The 17,029-nt window shown below is 34.7% G+C and overlaps 1 long non-coding RNA gene across 1 annotated transcript; it reads left to right on the forward strand.

The window, feature by feature from the left end:
- Positions 1-4,705: 4,705 nt before the first annotated feature.
- LOC110167632 (uncharacterized) lies at positions 4,706-15,095 on the forward strand. Its single transcript, XR_008632806.1, has 6 exons — positions 4,706-5,027; positions 6,745-7,105; positions 10,473-10,604; positions 12,538-12,589; positions 13,504-13,566; positions 13,716-15,095. It is a non-coding gene; the product is annotated as an uncharacterized LOC110167632 (long non-coding RNA).
- Positions 15,096-17,029: the final 1,934 nt, after the last annotated feature.

Below are 17,029 nucleotides of genomic sequence, written 5' to 3' on the forward strand. Positions count from 1 at the left end.
TTTAATGCCATACTGTGGAACACTACAGACAACACGATAACATCCCCACGGAAACAAGCAGTCGGCAGGCCCCTCAACAGAAAGATTTTGCACATATGAAGTAAAACACCCACATGGATTTCAAAGTGTCATTTCTTATGTATCTGTGTTCACCTGGGAGTAGCACATTCAAACTTGTCATAATTAAACGGGTATTTTTGAGTAGAGGCTCTGAAACCTTTACTTTTCTCATGTTATTTTGCTTCATATGTTTCACAAAATGGCATAAAACTTTGAGGACAAGCAGTAGTATTTTGACGATTAAAAGATTTGTAATTGAAGAAATGAAAGTTAGATGTTTATGATGTTCAAAGGTTTTTTTCACTAAAGGTCATAAAGTGAAACATGGACTAAGCAGAGGAACAAGTGAGGTGTGCTGCTTGTACATGAAGATGCTATTGCTTTGCTTGGAATGTTCCACAGTATGGCATTATACTTATCTATCTTGCATTTATTTAAATACAGATAGTGCCTCTCCATAGATCTGATTTGACTGATTGATTGCATATAGCGCCTTTCAAGATACCCAAAGCGCTTACAGTTCATAATTCAGTCACTCCACACTCAGATTTGCAGCTTCCAATTATCACTTGCTCGTATCCAGGAGATAGATAAGTTTAATGCCATACTATGGAACACACAGCAAAATTTATATCAATTTATGAAAAGTTATGTTGTGCATCTTTAAATTATTGATCCTTAATGAGACACCTAAAATGTTTAATATTGGGTTTGTAAACTTGTAAAACACACAAGTATCTGCCAAAAAAAAAAAAAAAAAAGTCCTACATTCTGCAAAATGTACTATTTATTTTGTGAGCTTTTAACTATGTTAGAATGTTTGATATTACGTCATCAAAAACATACCTGGAGTTGTGTTTCATTCACACATGTCTGAGTAATTCTTTATTATTAGTCTGTCTACATCTCCCAAGCTCAAAATGCTCTGTTCCACCTTGTGATGTCATGAAGCAGTAGTTTTCAAGTTTTCAGCTACCTTTTACCTTTAGTTCAGTAAAGATTGGGGTTAGGGTTGATTCCTTGGCTGAAATCATCCAAATGATTCTGATGAAACTGATTCTGATGAGACTTCATGTATCACCACATGACATCACAAGGTGAAACAGTGTGTTTTCTGTTTTAGAGAAGAACTCAGCCTAAATCTGCAGGGTTTGTGTGTTAAACATGTGTAAACGAAACAAAACACAACTCCAGGTCTGTTTGTGATGAACAACATGATAACATAAATCAGAAAATAGTGTAATATGAGCTTTTTAAACAGTTCTTGGGTGCTTCTCTTCTATTGAAAAAGTCAACAGTTATGGTTTTAACTTTATTTGAGTGAAGGATTTTCTGGCTATTAATTGCGTTCATATTTCCACATTACACAAAAATGCAATCAGTATTATCTTCACATTCAAATGAATTCCTCACCTGTACTTTGTATTCTTGCTTCCTGCCGACATTTCGTGACATTTTCTTGAAAAATTTCTTGTCGCGCCGCAGAGCTGTAGGAGGTGAAAGGCTTTGAGTTTGTTTCAGTTTAGGGCTGTAAAGCAAATATTTAAAGTAAAGAAATGGGACACATAATGATATTTTATTTTGAATGTTTTTTTTTTACATATGCATGATGACAGAGATTTTAAAGATATGAATAAACTGCCAGCCAGACTGTAATATTTTAAACCTTTATCAGAAATATTCTATGAAAACAACTTCTTGAAAATGTCTTACAACTCCATCATAATTTATTTATTTTTAATATATTATTATCTTTGAACAAATTTGATTACGTGTTTTAATACTTTAATACAACACACAAAACAAAACACAGAGCAGTTTGAGCACAAACCAGTTCTCCTCATTATACCAATACCATCACCTGCATGAGCTGCAGCAGTGGTCGAAGAAATACTCAATTTTGTTACTTAAGTAAAAGTAAAGCAAAGAGCAAAAAACACTCAAGTAAAAGTAAAAAATTAAAATCACATGAAAAAGTCAACTTATTCAAAAATGTGCTTAAAGAGTAAGAAGTAGTAGTAAAAGGTACACAGACTTTCAGCTCAGAGAATAAAACTTCAAATATAGTGATTCTGACAAAGATGTTTGCCGAATTTAATTCATATTTGAATTGGTCAAACAAGAAACTCTTTATAATGTCACTGACATCATCGAGCAAGTGCTCAGGCAGAGGCAGCAAGAGATCCATAAAGACATCATCATTACCAATTTTACAGTCTTTCCTTGGTAAAACTCTAAAAATGTTTTTATACCACAGGGTGACACTCAGTAGCTTCTTATTTATCCTGTTAAATAGTACACATTTTTGGGCCAGAAATAATCATCTACCCAACAACGTTAACTGACTTTGGTGTGACATGTTGTTTAAAGAGTGCAGCCCCAACAGAAACTGACCCTGAGCCTTACAAAATTTACATTACAATATCCTGCTTATTACTTTAGTCATATATAACCAGAATTTGGACACAAGTCTCATCTGTTGCTCTACATTTAAGATACAAAGGTGGTTTGCTTGGGTCTATCTTGTTCAAAGAGACTGGTGTTCTGGGCTGCCTTTGTAAAATTAAATTGTAATTTATATATTAATTCAAATTATGTCTATATCATTCACAATGTATTTATCCAAAATACAGTATAGTATTGTCTAGTTTGTTCCATTTTTATTGGCAGATTACATTAAATAAAATGATCATATTTGCTACATACCTTGTTCTATTTAAGTAATTTATGTTAAAGTTTCACTCTTAATTCCATTTGCTTTTCTCCATGTCTCGACATTTCTATTGCTTTGCCTAGAAATGTATGGCACTTAAAGAGTTTCTTAGAAATTGTTCAGGTTTACTAAGTTCTTCATTCATGGGTAATATAGGGTTAAGAGTTACTAATTTACTAATACTAATTAACTGTTCTTCTTTATTCATGCTTTATTTAAGAAGATTCTTCCTCTATATATCATTATGTTATCATTTGGGCATTTTAAATTGCAATACTGATTTTGCTGATGAAATTTTGTTAAAGAAACAAGTCCGCTGACTTGAAAAATTCCCACATAACTTTTTGGAGTACATCGCCGTAAACTTCATCTTAACAAAGTGCCCCTCTGCTCTGCTGGATCAGGATTTGCAAAGCACACTAATGAGCAGCAGATTTAAAATTTTTTTTGGGGGCCAAACTGACTATGCGACTGAAATCTTTGTGTATCACAGAATAAGAAAATAAAACTGGAGAACAAAGTAAGTACACAGCTGTACATGGCAAAGTAAGTACACAGTAGTGGGCAGATTGGAGCAATGACGTTTTGAATGCAGGAAAATAAAGATCACTCAAACATGAATGAATCACACTAAAAACAACTTTGATGGGGCAAGCGAAAAGGTAAAAGCTCTAAAAAAGTTACATTTTGCATTACAGGTCTAGTCTCTGTTAAGGCTATTTAAGGTGTATTTATAATAATACCTTATTGTAATTCTATTTGATTTTAAATGTACTTATACTCAAGTGATATCACTTCTTTTTCAAACTTCTAGAGCTATGTCTGACCCCGTATTTCGTTCCTCTCCCTCATGGGTTAATGTGGCCCCGCTCTGAGCAGTAGGAGGCGAAAGTCTTTTGGGGTTTTTGTTTTTCATGACTCCGTAAAACCCACCACACGAATGAGACAAAGTGAAAATCGAACCCTCAACCCCGTTGTTGTGAGTCAGGGCTCAAAAGAGAGGGAAAAACGGCAAACACATATATAGATATATATGTATTTAGATGTAGGCCTACTTAAAAGTGTGACAGTGTGCTCCTACAGGCACATGTGCTCCTACAGGCCGTGGGTCTGAAGAGAGGAGCGGAAAGGCATCGTCATAGAGTTGTCAGTAAAACCTAAACACAAAGATAAAAATGATAATATTATAGAATCTTTATTCTGTTTAAAATGAAAATATTGAGTAAAAGGTATAGTGTAGTTCTTTGTTTATTTGACTTCAAGAGAATCATATCTGTCAATTACTCACTTCATTATGCAAATGTTAAATGTGCATTGCGAAACTTTTCTGATGGAGGGTCCATCGCCCGCTTGTCTCCATGTAGATAGTTATTGCTCTGTCTACAATGTTCCACGGGACAACTGTAAACTACAGTACAGGTCAGATCTGTGGAGTGGCAACCCTCCTCACAGAGAGAATGATTGTATTTTTGAGCAATAAAAACACTTGTAATGAAGAAATGCTAAAGAGATGTGTTTAAAATGTCATACCATAAAACATTCCAGGCAAAACAATAATGTCTCCATGGAGACAAGCAGGTGACGAACCCTCCACCAGAAAAACTGCACAAAGCACCTTTAAGTGTGTGAACAGGAGTCAGACGTGGTGCAGTTCAAATTTAAAGGTGCACTATGCAACTTTATCAATCAGTATCACTTTATGTAAACCCGAGGGGCAAATTAAGCAAACACAACAGTAATAGAAATCCCCTCAGTGCAGGTCAACAGTGAAGGTCATCACATCCTGAGTCAGTGCAGTTTGAGGAGTGAACATCAACCTCCTGTTTTTAAGACAAGCACCTGTTTTGTGCATCATTATATTTGACCATTGCAATGTGCCTGTTTCTAATGTTCCAGAATGAGCTTTATTTAACTCAGATCTCTCACAGTTTCAAAAAGAGTATAAAGTGGTGTTTTCTAAGAGTTCCTCCTCCCACCTCTTCCTGCTCCTCTCTCTCCTCCGTCTCTTTGAACTGAGGAAATCTGCAAAACTTCTGCCCCATAGTTCAAATCTGCACCAGAACTCAACTACACTGCACCTGTGTCTGAAAATACAACACCTTTACACCATCTGCACCCTGACCCACTTTGGACGGACTTTTCAACTTTTCATTCTCACAGTTTGTTGATGAAATTTATTTTGTTTGCATTTGTGAAGTTTCGCCAATGGATTTCTGGTTTGTAGCAGTTTCCGCACTTCTGATCTTCACTGTGGGTGAGTTTGCAATACATGTTTTGAAGTTACAGCATTTAGCTTCAATTGATCAGAGTCATACATTTCGTGAATGGCCATTTGTATCTTTTAGAATATAGATACTTTATTTCATAATATGATTTAGTATCATAATAATGATATTTGACATAAACATTGACTAACATACTACACGCAGTTACGGGTTTTCTGCTACATGTTATACACTGTATTCAATTATTTGCACCTGAAAAAGTTTTTTTTTTTTTTTTTACTGTACAACATGCAATAATTGATATCATGCCTTTGTAACTGAAATGTGAATTAAGTGTTGAATGATAGGTAATATGGTATTTAAATATATATGAAGAATTGAACTAGTGAATCCAATATGATTAAAAGTACACTAGCTTTTCTGGTGGAGGGTCTGCCATCTGATTGTCTTCATGTATATTTATATTGTTTTGTTTTTGCCTGGAATACTCCACAGTATGGCATTAAACTTACATGTATCCTTAAAGACACACGGGTTGCACAGTCAAACCAATTTACAGGCCAGATCTCTGGAGGTGGGATCTTGCTTTTCATTGTCTTTTTGAGTAATACAAGACCTGTAATTGAAACATATGCCAAACATTCCAGACATAACTAACATCTCCATGGAGACAATCAGTTGACTTACCCCCCACCGTGTCCCTGTGTCTTCTTGTGTGTAAAATCTGCTGATTCTGTAGTTTAGGCCTCTACAAACATGATCTGAAGAGTCCCTGTGTGTCAGATGCCCTCCCTGCCTCTCCTCCGGGTCTTATTCTGTGTAAAAGCTGCTAATCCTGTACTTTACAAACACGTTCTGAAAGGCATGGGATTTTTGTATTAATTTAGCAGTTTATATTTCAGTCTTCTCTCAAATTTTAAAACGCAACTTACAATTGAAATGTCAGCCATCAAAATTGCAATAAAATGTGGTTTAAAAATGATCCAAACCTATACTTTTTACTTTAGATTTTTACTCAGATTGTCATCGGCAGGAGAGACTCAATAAAATGTACTGAAAATATTGTATTTTTATATTGTATCAGAAATAGGAGTACCTGATTTTGAATTTTGTAAGGAGGAAGTAGGTATTTACGTAAATCTTGTTCGTAGCTCTCAAAAACCTGTTGGTACATTGTTAATATCCACATGTCTTTTTGGGCTTTAGAGCTATTTTTTCAGTATAATTCCATGCACTTTGACTTGGGGAGGAATACATTTTGTAGATACCCAAGCTTTTCTGTTGCTTTTGTCGCTGGGTGATGATGTCAGCGATAGTTTTAAAATCTAAATGATCAAACACTGCAAAAACTAAAACTTAAAACTGCTATTCAGAAATGTAGATATAAATATATAGATCTGTAAAATTACATGCTTTTTTCTTTTTTGTTCAAGATTTTTATTTTTATTTTTTTTACTTTTAGCCAAATTAAAATGGAGTAAGAAAACTTCATTCATCCCAGTGGCCAATGTATTTTGCTAGTTAAAATCAATTCTGTTTTAACAGTTACAAATGTCTTGAAACCACAAAAACAATACAAAAACTTTATAGAACCTTGACAAAACAAACCAAATTATAATTTATATTCTAAATTCAACAAATTTTAACCCATGCCAAATGTTCAGTATTGCAGTGTACATTCTATTTGAACTGCTTTATTATTATTCATTCAGCCTGTGTAACCAATTACATTTTTCTCTCTTCCAGATTCAGTAAAATCTGAAAATAACAATAGCACAACGTCAAATTCAACCATCACCACAACTGTTCCAACGACACAGCCTTGTCCCACCCTCAAGCCCATGAGCGAACTGGGCTTCTTTGTCATGGAGTGGGGCCCTAACTGCACAGGATCAGTGGTTTTAAAAGTGGGCACACGCGCAAATAAAGCAGTTTGTTTCAAAAGTAAAAGTAGAGTCTTTCATCTGCTCAGTGGAGTGTGTGAGCAGAACGAAGGGATGCAAAGGAAAGGAGAAAGAGACAATTGGAAAAAAAGCAAACGGAGTCGAGATTTCAGGAAACGAAGTGAATGAAACAAACTGTGACATTCTGAACATCACATGTGAAGGTAAAGAATAAACATGTTTTCAAAAATTTCAGAACCTAAAAAAATCACAAACTTGGAATTCACATTTGCATTATAAAACAATGAATAATAGTAATATGTAAAGGCGTGCAAAAAACTAACAAACAAACAAACAAAAAACAGTTAAACAAAAATAAACGTTATAACAAGAATCACTCAGGTATCTTTCCAAAATGTATTTTAACTGTTATGAGCTTAAATCAGAATCCACCTGAATCGAGCGAATAAACTAAATGTGACACCTCCCTGTGAATCTTCAAAATGCGCATTAAAAACAAGGTGATGGAAATGCAGCTGTTATTTTAAATAAACAATAATATTGAGACGAGGAAAAAGAAACACGACTTCCAAATCCAATGATGCGGGACACTGCATGTGAATATAACAAAAACAAACAGATTGCATTTTAATAGAATTTTATGTTTTTAAATGAACATTTGGTATTTTATGTGTAAAAATTCTGAAAAATATCACTTTTTTTTTTGAGACAGCTGGACATAAAATTCTTGGTCTGCGTGTGTGTGAGCAAATATTGCCACAAACTCATAACAAAAATTCTAATCTAAATATATAAATCTCACTAAAATTTACCTTATCTCATGTTTGCACCTGCCAAAGTTATTTTCTTTACCATACAAAATGCAGTAATGTTTAGTTTTTTTTTTTGTTCACCGACACCCTGTTCTAGAGTTATAGAAGTTTTACAAGTAGTCCAAAAGGCAGGAGAAATTCTGGACGTCTTATGCAGAAGTTTATTACAAGTCACATTGACCAGGGGGAATTCATCATTCAACACATACCATTTTCATACATGGTACACAGTGTCCAAGCTCTGCGTGTATAGACAAGCCCATCACGGTCATTTATTTCTAATTTTATTGTTCAATATATGGAAGATGGAACAATAGTTTATGGGGGTCAACATTTATCGTGAGTACTTTCTCTATGTACTAGACAGGAACTTTTTGTTACTTTTAATTTATTTATTTGAAACAAGGACAGCGCACAGAAAACATTAATCTCAGAGAGAAAAGATGCTCTGTTCCAGATTTAGCAACAAGCTATTTTCCATCTGCAGTCCTTGGGCAGGTACAAAACATATTAAATAATAATTAATAATTAATTAATAAAACCACCAATTAAACCACCTCTAGCAACAACATTTCATCAATAATAGTGACTCCTTAAAATAACCATAATCCAATTCATCATTAAACGTTTTAAAATGATCAAAATTCATTACAAAATACAAAATTGCCCTGGATTGGTGGAAGAAAATGAATGAATGGACAAAATTTCAAATTCATCATTATCTTCTAAAAATACTCAAAATCATTGTCATTGTCAATATCCTCTAAAATGTATATTTATCAAATTCATCAGTATTCTTATCCTCTGAAATACTATTCATCAACAACATTAGCATTAAGACAAAAGTCACTAGTCAAACACCGTACATCTAAACAGTACAATCAGTCAGAATGTTTAAACGTTTGAGCGTTTAGGTACTACAATATGATCTGAGGTATAGTAAGCTGAATAAATAACTTTTACTCACTGTACTGATGAAAACTAACTACTAAAGTTTCTATTTATTTATTTATTACACATCATGTTTTTTTAATATTATTGTGCATTTAAAATATATATTTTAAAGGGATAATCCTGTTTTAGGGTTACTCTGTCAAATAAGTTTCAGTATCACCGTTTATCGTCTATATTGCTCCCATCGATATATCGTACTTAAAAATATTATTATGACAGGTCTATTATTAGAAGACTACATGACAGACATCCAGACGTGTGTTCTGTCTGAATATTACTGATTATTTTCTTGGTTCATTGGTTATTCTGTGGTTCCCTAACACCTTCCAGTTATGCAAAGAAAGTTCACGTGCTTTATTGAAAATACCAAAAGTAAATTATCATATTTTACAACAGAGCTGAATCTCAGGTTGGTTATGTCATGCGATTATAAAACATGTTCAGAATCGGTCTGTTTTTGTGGTTTGACATTTACCAACTCTTTTTTGATTGTGATTTGTCCCCGTCAGCCTGTGCCGTGTGAAAGTGCATTTAAATACTGTAGTGATGTTTCCAGTAACAGCGGCGACGTACGAGGAAATCACACAGCAAGATAAATGATCAAATTCACTTAGGGGAGGAATTTGCATGTTGAGAAAATTAGCATGACAAACGCCTTATAGTGCCAAGCAAAAACTGAAAAAAAAAAGACTTGATGGTAAAAATATATAGATTTTAACATTTTAAACAGTTAACATCATTACTTGTTTTATTTGGTGGAGACACTGCATGTTAATTAACATTCTACATGAAACACAAAGTAGTAGTCGGCATGATATGAAGCTGTACACTATTTGGTACATTAGTCGTCCAGTTCACATATAAATAACTGTATAAATAACGCTGCCCCCAAACTGTTATCAATCTACTGTCATAGGTATTATAATACATATGATAACTTCTTGCAATACATTACTGCAACAATATTATACCATGAAGACTATATAATCACTACTGTTGGTCAATTAATTATATTTAAATGGCATTTGAACACTGCCTTATACAATCCCACCTCAAGACAAAATGTAAAAGGAATAATATGACTAATATGTGTAGTATATGTATAAGTGTGTGTGCATTTTTTGTTGTTGTTTAGTTTGTTTTTTGTTTGTCTTGTGTCTCTTTGTGTGTGTGTTATGTGTAAACGCCAATTTTCCATTCTGGCATGTTAAAAGCTCAGAGTTGAAAACAGTAAATGACTAATAAACATACATGATACACTGCACATGCTGTAAACAAACTGTTCCACTGTTCCACTTTGGCTCTAAAAACACTCTCACTCTACTGTGAACTTCAACGCTGGAGGCAGTAAGGCCATATATTGAGTCCATCTGAGCCAATTCAGCAAGATTCAGATTAGGGCTGCGAGAGCTACGCAAATGAATCAAAATCGCTGTTCCACAGGTGAATCAATCGCAACGCCTGCAACACAAATCAAAATGTCAAAAAAATTAAATAATAAATCACTTTTTTTTTATGTTTCCAAATTCAATCAGCCCTAAATCAAGCAAATCATTTACTATTACGCTATTGGGCTGTTAAACTCATAGACAGTATAAAGATGTGTAGTTAAACCTTTTAGCCCACGTTTGGTTTATGTGCACAGTGCGTTTTTATCGTACCAATCTTAATGAATAATAAAAAGAAGACAATAATTTTGTTTTTTTGACCGACTTCATCAAATTAATTCTTAAAACCCTTTTCCTATAGTGTATATGTCCTTTCTTGTCCTTATTGTCTGACCTGATTTGTCCTGTGTGTGCAGTGGAGCGCCCCCTGCCGCCTGTGCAGGAGCCTGTGGGCTTCAGAGTGGCCACAGCTCTGCTCAGTATGACTCTGGTGCTTCTGCTGCTCATCTTTTTCGGCAAACCCACGGTCAGGGCCCTGCAGAAGAGATGTGAGTACTGCACCAGCAACTATCATTGCTTTAAAAACTAGTCATCATATCACAGTGCTTTGGCGGTTTTAGTCACAGGATCTGGCAACCCAAAGTGATTCAAACTGTCTTAACAGAAATATACAGGTCAAAAGTTTGGCCTCTCACATATGTTTTTTTTTTCTTTTTCTTTATTACTTTCTCATATACATATACAAGACATCAAATATATGAAGCAAGAATATAGTAAACTAAAAAAGTTACATTACTCTACCAATATTTTTGACAAAGCAAAAGTGACACATTTCGTGAAGCTGTTTAACTTTTTTTTTCTTTGCATAATTCCATCTCACTTCATGTACTGGTAGTTGATGTCTTCTGTATGAATATATAAAATGTAAAAAGTAGTAAACATACAGAAAAAAACACTGAATGAGAAGATGCGTCCAGACTTTTGACTGGTAGTATATTTTTATGTAATATTTTATAGGTTGCTCATGTCACTCATCTCAAACTGTGTTTTAAATAGAGTTTTTCTCAGCGTTCTCTGGATTAAGCTGCCATTGTGTCTTAAGCATAATCTTTAATCATGAGAAATCTTAATCCTGAACTCTGGCGTTAGAGGTTAAAGTCACAGATTATGAAATGTAAACATCAGATTACATATTCATGAGAAAAAGTACTTACATTACATCGTGTTTAGCTGCAAAACACTTCTATCCATCTTCAGCTGTATTTATTAGCAGGCTGTTTATTTTATTATTTTATAATTTTTTCATTCATAGTATAGGCTATGAACGACATCAATGGTGTTAAATTCTAGGGGTAGCCTATTAACTGTTAACACATATTTAAATCACCACGTTACTTTTTATTGTTGTCATGTTGTTTTTATTGTATTAACAAGTTTTATAAGTTCCACTTTCGTTTCCGACACTCTGAGTCCTCCCTCCATTTGCTCTCTATGCTAACTCACTCCCCTTCAGATCTCTATTACATTATAATTGCAGTGCGTTTTGCTAATTAAACTACCGCACATTGCATCAGGTTTCAAGTTGTTGCTTTTGTACATTGATGGAGAATTGTCGCGTGAGGGCCTGGATGATGTAGGCTTGTGGATTCATTTAAATTACTGACATAATGCAAACTCAAAGTGGTAGTTCTGGTGTATAATTTAGATGCCATTATTGTTCTCTTCTTCTTTTTCTTTTTCTTAGTGATGATTTTTTGACAAATTAACTCTTTCACAGCAATGCTTTACCCCATTATCTTGATTCTGAATCTGGGTTTTTTGGACCTGTTCCTTTTAGATTGGTGGCTTGTTCTTATTTCATTATTTTTTAAATATTTACCAATAATATTTTGCTTTATGAATTAGTTTGAGTATACTTAAGTCAATGATATCCAGAGTTTTTTTTTTTTTTTGCTTTGTTTTCACAAATAGTGAATTAAATAATGTATAATAAATAATCTATAATGATTGTTAGTGATCATTCTCAAATCAGTTTACAATTTAGAACAAAGATAGGAACAAGACAAATTTAAAGTGGATATGACAGGTTAAACTACTAATTTCAGCACATATGACATACGTAGCGGTATGTCACCAAGCAAACCTATTGAAATTACACAATAATACAGTAATCAGACATCAGCAAAGTACTTTTTGTTTGCTCTATTTCTTCACAGACTGTCACTTGACTGATGTAAATTTATAATGTGTATTTATCACAGGTACTATCCCACCAAACCAAGTCTAAACTTGAAAAATATATTAATCTGTAAACTGACTTCCTCCTTTTAAGGTTTGAAAATGAGTTACAGAATGAGAGCAGTTTTATAGCATCACCACTGTCCTAGTTTTGCCAGACTGGCAGCCACATTTCTGTCGGTCGGGCCCAGGTCGGCTGTGGCAGGAGAAGTTTCTTACATCGCTGTGCTGTTTGTCTTTCAGTGTCAAACAAAAGAAAGAACCGCTGGATTCGGCCCCACTCAGAGTCACAGTGGTGAGTTTATATTTAAAGATGCACTGTGCCATTTTTCTAGTGAAGAGTGCTTGTCTCCATGAAGATGTTATTGCTTTACCTGGAAAACAGATGTTGTCAAGTTGCAGATCTGAATAGTGTCATGATACTAACATTTTCAAACTTGATTTTGATACTAAGGAATAGACTCAATACTTAATACTGATTCTGATACCACAATGAAAACAAACAAACAAACAAACAAAAAAACACTATTTACTTGGAGAATAGAGATAGAATGTTGATGTGATTTTCAACATTAAACAATAGTCCTTTCTTTTAGATTATGATTTAGAGTTATATCTGTGTCGTCCAGGTTCAGGAAAGGTTCATTTCTGTCTTCTGAATGTGACTTTTTTATTTTGACACTTGCTCAGATGAGTATCTAGTTTCAGTACTAGTATTAGTATTGATTAGTATCTGATTTTCAATACTTTTGACAACCCTAGATCCAGTGGTGGAAGAAGTACTCAAGTCTGTACAAGAACAGATTTCAAGTACAGATATCAATAGCAGCAAAAAAAAAAAAAACCTCAAGTAAAAGTATCACACAAAATAAAGTATAAAGTTAAAAGTATCCACTACTTAAACTAAAGTATAAGTATAGTACTTCTTATACTTTCTTACATTCCTCCACTGCCTAGACCTGAATCAGAGTCAGTTTTATCGACATTGTCGGTGAACAAAATTCACAAACTAGGAACTTGCTTCAGCATTATGGTGCAACAGTTTAATGCCATACAGTGGAACATATCAAGCAAAGCAATAGTATCTCCATGGAGACAAGCAGGTGGTGGAGCCTCCATTAGAAAAGTTACATATAAAGTTCTGTGTGTATTTTCAAGTATTTAACGCTAGTTCATTTGATTGTCTTTTCATGTTTTCATGTATTTCAGTGTCTTACCAACGAGGACAAGTGAACAAAAACCTGGATGGACAAAAACATTCTTCTTACCCAGGTAAGACCTGGTTTACCTCAGATATTTGAATGTAATCATACATCAGTTTAATTTAATATTTACACATTATAAGATATATTGTCTAAAACAGGGCTTCTCATACTTTTTAAAACTTGTCCTGTTTTATTGTTGTTATTTTGTTTCCTCAGCTTTAGATCGTCTGGTGGTGGGGAACCCTCCATCCAATAGGAACAGCTACAACTTCTGACATCATCAAAAAGAAAACTGTAGATACATGTGGTTTTATATGCACCTATAGACTGTATATATAAATGGACATAGCAAACGTGCTAGCCCCCGCATTCCGAATAGAAAGTTCACATGTGGCTCTTCTGGCTCATTCTGACCATGGCTCCCATTGACGTACATTAGAATATTGTGGCCCCTCTCTCCTAACTGCTGCAGTCATCATTTTGGTCTTAAAATGTTTGCATTTACGCGCACTATGTGATTCTGGTGTTATTTTATTTATTTATTTTTTTTGCTATTTTGTCTGTTAAAAATTCCTTTTCATAATATGGAGTCTGGCTCCAAATTTGTCTCTGTAACCATAAGCACAGCGAGCTTCATTTGAGCTGAGCTTAACGCTGTGGATGACGTTATACTCGCTTAGTCCACTTTTTTATACAGTCTATGTATGCACCATGATTTGTTTACTTCAGAGTAGTTTTCCAGCATCATACCTTTACTCCTATGCCAAACTACTTGCGGTTATTGAATTTGCAGTTCTCTTATATACTGTACAGTGTATCAGTACTGTTACTTGAGTAAAACTTGGTTCCTCTTCCCACTGTGAGTAAGTAAGAGTACAAATGACAAAACTTTGTGCTGACAATATGAAATGATTTGAACATTTGTGTTTCTTGCACCGTTCAGCTTCAGATATGATTTAGTTTTTTTTCACTTGGTGTAAATCCTTTAAAAAATACCAGATTTTGTGGTTTATTAATGGTTTTTCCTTCAAATTACATTAACTCCAAATTATAAAACAAATGTTACACCGAAACCGTTACACTTTAAGTTATTTTTACTTGAGTAGTAGTTTCCCCAAATATTTTTTACTCTTACTTGAGTAATTTCTTGGACCACTACTCTGAGCTTATACTCTTGTGTAATATTAAGTACTGTTGCTCCTACTTCAGTATAATATTGGCTCCTCCACCTCTGCTGATGTGTATTTGTACAGTTTTGTCCTTGGTTTATTTTTCTACTGAAGTAAAATGCTGTAAAACATGTACAATATGCTGTAGCACTTATTATCAGTAGTATTATTCGGCTGGTCAAATGTAAAAAAAAAAAAAAAAAAAAAAAAAAAAAAAGAATGAAAAAGGGAAAATGAATATTGCTAGGCTAGGTACTCCCTCAATTGTGGGAGTACCTACTCATGTCTACACATCTTAACTTGTTGTACATGAAATCTAAAATAAAAACACACATGAATGTACTTTGTAAAAATATTTTTGTAATAATAATGCCAGTATTATTGTATTATTGTTGGAAATTTAAAAAAATAATAATAATTGTGAATAAATCCTGTGTGACTTATCTTCTGTCATGAGATGGAGTGGTTTCGGAGCAGACAGCGGTTTCCTGCATCGTTTACACCAACTTCCTGTTTGTGATATTTCTGTCTCTCTCCACCCTCTTTTATATTTATACACATTTGATTTTATATGTAATGTTGGAAGTGCTGACATGATGGCTGCTTGACTCCAGGAGATAGTATTGCTTTGCCGAGAATGTTCCACAGTATGTCATTAAAAAGTAATTAAACTTATATGTCTCCATGATAGACAAGCAGGTGAGATGCTGACTGTATGTTATAATAGGTTTATTGCGTTTTAATGTTTGGCAATTTTACTTCACTGATAATATGCTATATATTTGGAAATAATACAATGCAATAATAATGCATTCATACATACATACACACATCCATACCATTATAAAGTGGGACTAAAAAGGTCAAAAGATTAAATTTTTTTGTCAACAGGATAGCAAGGGCAGATATCAGTTGAGAACACACCATACGTTAATTTACTAGTATAGTCACGTGTGCCTGTGTGTTGTGTCCTTGAGCAGAACACTTCCCCCCATTTGAGCACGTCAGTCACCATAAAATAATAATACATTGGATTTCTATGGCACCTTTCAATACACCACAGTATTTTACATAGCATTATTCATTCACTCCACACTCAGAGGTGGGAACTATTGTAGCCACAGTTGCGCCTGGTGCAGACTGATGTAAGCAAGGCTGCCAACCATAGACTGTATAAAGAAGAGGGCTAAGGGAGTGTGACTTCACGAATAGTGTTCAGCTCCAGTCAAATTAAGCTCACAATGTCACCGGTTATAGGAGCAAATTTGGAGCCATAAATTCCTAGTATGGAATTAGGAAAAGGAATTTATGAACAGACAAAACAGAGAAATATAATCACCAGGATCATGTAGAGCTGGTCAATACGAACCTTTTAAGAGCAAAATGACAAGGGTCACTGCAGCAGTTACAGAGAGAGGGGCAACGATATTCAAATGGAAGTCAGTGGGACCCAGGGTCAGTTGGAGCCGGAAGAGCCTTCATGAACACTTCCTATTTGGTACAGATAGTTTGTTAGTTATGTCCATTTTTATATACTGTCTATGCCACCAGCACTCATGCGCACACACCGCATTCATTCAAGGCATTGTCTTGCCTAAAGACACAACAATAATTTTGCAATGGACTCACTGGCGATACACTGTGGCACCTACTACTTCCAGCAGTCTCCCGTCCAAGTACTATCAAGGCCCATGTTACCCAGTTTAGCTTCAGAGATGTGATGACGGCCATTCACTAAAAGTCACTGTTACCTCAATGTGCTCTCTGTTGATTAAACCATTTCCTCAAATCAAATACAAAAATGTTTCTATAATTTGGTCCATTTTCATCTGTTTTAGCTTTTAGACCTGCCTGTGCACATAGACTCCATCTGTCTGTCCCTTTGCTTCCCCCCCATCCCTCTCGTCAGGTCACATATAAAATGATTTAATCCACAACTCGCCAACGTCCCACACAGAAACAATGACAGATGAGCGCAGATTACAGGGATTATCCTCCAGGGAATCAGAATATCGCTCCAACACAATATTTAGGCACAGAATACACATGTTATAATGTCAGGACACAACAGAAAGACGGGAAATGAAATGTAATATAGGCTATGTGGGGGTAAGCAGGTCTGTGGTTTGATTCCTGGACAGTAGGGCTTTTCTATGTGGAGTTTGCGTGTTCTCCCTCCATTTGCGTGGGTTTCCTTATCAACATAAAACATGCACAGAATGTTAATCCTTCAGGAAGGTGCTTCTGACCAGGATCATGGCTCAAATCTGATTAACTAGTACAATATGACCACTTTGCTATGAAATATCTAAGGGTAAATGCATAAATGTTAAACCTGATCTTTTTCATTAGTTGGTCCAA

This window comes from Boleophthalmus pectinirostris, unplaced genomic scaffold, assembly GCF_026225935.1.
Source record: "Boleophthalmus pectinirostris isolate CB_2022bp ecotype Guang Dong unplaced genomic scaffold, ASM2622593v1 HiC_scaffold_22, whole genome shotgun sequence".
Classification (NCBI taxonomy): domain Eukaryota; kingdom Metazoa; phylum Chordata; class Actinopteri; order Gobiiformes; family Gobiidae; genus Boleophthalmus; species Boleophthalmus pectinirostris.